This window comes from Orbicella franksi, chromosome 7 (genome assembly GCF_964199315.1).
Source record: "Orbicella franksi chromosome 7, jaOrbFran1.1, whole genome shotgun sequence".
Classification (NCBI taxonomy): Eukaryota; Metazoa; Cnidaria; class Anthozoa; order Scleractinia; family Merulinidae; genus Orbicella; species Orbicella franksi.
In genome coordinates, this window is record NC_138151.1 from 12,633,465 (window position 1) to 12,636,633 (window position 3,169).

A 3,169-nucleotide genomic window follows, 5' to 3' on the forward strand; every position below is an offset into this window, starting at 1 on the left:
ATTCATACCATACCCGGAGTTTACGCTTATCTCGATATACACTTTAACATCACGGAATAATTCAATGCATGAAATGTTATCATTCATTCCGTACCCGTAGTTTACGCTTTTCTCGATGTGCACGTTAACATCCGGAAAAAAGACTGGATGGCTGTTATTAGTATTTATTGCTTCCACTGTGGTCGTTGTCAATGTGTCAAGGGTATGGCGTATTTAGCGTGCGAGTCGTATTTGGACTGAATATTTTAGTCAGTTTGAGGTTAATTTCAGTCTGAAAGTATAATTAGCAAAATTACCCAATGGAATTGATTCGCTTAATTCCCTTGGTGTTTTGTTGCGCTGTAATGGTATAAAGGTCCGAGTAGCCGAAATCTCTGTTCACTCAGTCTGCTTGACCAGAAAAAATGAGCAAGCCTTGTTCGCAGCTCAACAGTAAAGTTATCAGAGATAAAGCCGAGTGCCACATTATCGCGGCAATTGAGAAAAAGTGCTCTGTTGTGGCTTTCAAATGTATTTGGAGAGTTCATGATGATGAAATCGAACGAGCCTGGAGTTGGATCTGCGAAAAGAGCCGGACAAGTGGGATCTTACTTTGTCCAAAATAAGCGAGGTCTGCTTTTTCTTTTCGGCAACCGGCACTTCAAAACTTGACAGCAAAAAGAAAACGTCTAAAAGATCACAGCCGGATGAGGCTAGAGAAAGCGACGATTCGATTCGAATGAAGAATCTCAAATCAATTCTTCGCAAATCTCGTCACAAGGGAAAGAGAACACCCAGAACGGTTCGGCAGTGAATCCATTTAAGATTCAACGAGCTCTTGTAAAATGTGGATTAGAGTTTCACTTGTCAAGAGCGTCGAGGAAAAAAAATTCCCACGACCTGAACCAGCTATGCCAGGTTCTGAAAGACCACAAAAATCCTTGCCTAATGAATTTCGTGGAAGCGTCCTATCAGCATTGTCTCAGGTGAGTGATTAATCTTACCTTGTTGCACTTAGTCATTAGTTGATTAATACTTATACGATAGCGTATTTCTTGCTTCCGAAAACAGTTAAACCGACAAATTGCAATTTTTTTTTTCGTTTAACCATTTTCCTAAAGGCAACAGTGAATTAGAAGTGTTAAGACATGATCAATTTCGTTAGCACCTTAATTTGTCTCACTATTAGTGGTCAAGGTCGCCATCCATTTTTATCTGAAAAGTCTAATCATATGCGTTTCCGAAACGCACACATTAAAAGCTGTCAATAATTTTAAATTTTGTACCGCTAGCCACTTGTTGACATGCAAGAGACTAATCTTTCAATTGACAAACAGTTGTGCAATGCAAAGGGTATGTTGTTACTGCACAGTGCTTAACAATTATTCGTGGGTCATTAGAGGTCAATTATTGTCTATGAAAAATCTTGTACGTACTGTTCTTCTATGGCAGAGCCCTACAAGAGGAAATCGAAGCTAGTGATGACGAGCATTCTCAACAATTATCGGCAACAGAAAAAGTGGTTCGCGTCCGAGTGCTTCTTGACGAATTTAAAATCATGATAGCTGTATCTATCCAAGCATTACGCCGGGCTGGTTTAAAATTCGATTGTTTTGGTTTGCATTAAGGCGCCGACAGAACCTCGAGTGCGACGCTACCAGGTACGCTAAACAAGGCACTGTCTTGTCCAATCAGAGTTCTCTGTAATGACATTTGCGCTGCCATGAAAAAATTGCACTTTAGTGTGTACCGAGGGGATGTCTACAAGAAAGTGGCCGAGTCACAGTTCACATTCAAGTTCCTATGTCCCATGAAAACCTTTCTGCTGAATCTTATGGGGAATGAGACATTTAAAGACAGGCTTGTCCAACATTTCCAGCGTGTGCTACCACTGCTGAGTGAACCAGAAGGCAATTTAATCAGTCAACTTAAAATCGATCGCAACCTGGTAGAAGTACAGGATGGCTGGTTATGGTCTTTTTCAGCTGACTCTTTCGTTCAAGGAGTCATCCCAGAATCCGAGGTTAGTAGAACTTGCAATTTAATCAATGATCAGTTATTTTTTATTGCTTTTTCCAGTAACCTGTTGTAACTGTTGTAAGGTCGAGGCTGGAGGACTACCTTTACTTAGTTCGCCAAATAAAGATCTTAAACTATCATAACCATCTTAAACTGTCATAAAATCATAACGTTTTTAAACGTAAACTTAGGAAAAGTCTTTTAAGACATTTAGTTATTAATTTTCTCCCTTTTATGCATTGTTTTATATATCCATTAATTAATTTTAGGTTTTTAACATAATTTGTATTAATCACTGAAAAGACACTCAGGGGAGTGTTCATAAAATTTCATTTTATTTCAATTTCGTTACAACGTTTCCTAGATAGATCTTTGAAATGCCCATACGCTGATAAACACAAGTATCGTTACAAAAATTGGACAAGAACGTTTCAAAAAGGCATTGTCGTGTTGACATTTTGATACCAAATGTTAGGGACGTAATTTCGCGACACCTTGATAAGAATAATGGAGTAACATTTCAAATTGCCTATTTTATATACTAACATTGACAACCTTTTTTTCCACTTGCAGCGAGGTCTTACATCTCCACGCACGTATGTACCCTACAACAGTCTCGCTGATCCTGATCCTAAATACTTCAAGCAGATACTTGAGAACAGCCTCTCCGAAGGACAGATGAAGCTGTTTTGTTTCGACTTTCTTGCACTGTTTCAGCAGAAAGAACACAAACAACCCGTTCCATGTGCCACTGGAGCTTCGGACAGTGGTGAGACGAGCCTGTTCAGTCCAGTCTTTCAGATTGTGTCACTTAGCCGAATAGCCCGTTTCACTAAACAGAAGAGCTTTAACAAATCCATGATTGATAGCTCCACCGAAGTGACCTTTCTGGATGAGGCGTACACGAACCTCTTAGACAAAGATGACTGGAAGATCACTTGTCAAGGCGGGTTTACTTCCCACAACGTGAAGTGGAAGAAGGCACAGGGATTCCACTGTCGAACCAGTATGTGCATCACTCGCCAGCAGGAGATGGACTTCGGCGAGGCACACAACGATGCAAAGGATAGAAGGCTCAACAAGTACTTCTTCCAAAGTTTGCCCCCACGTTGACCTGGAGGCCAATCAGTGGCTTCGAGAGCACGCCATGGATTGCATTGTCTGGACCTAA

At 40.5% G+C, this 3,169-nt stretch overlaps 1 pseudogene; it reads left to right on the plus strand.

Annotated features, from left to right (window-relative positions):
• The first annotated feature begins 404 nt into the window (after positions 1 to 404).
• On the plus strand, positions 405 to 3,169 carry LOC145493576 (uncharacterized; annotated as a pseudogene).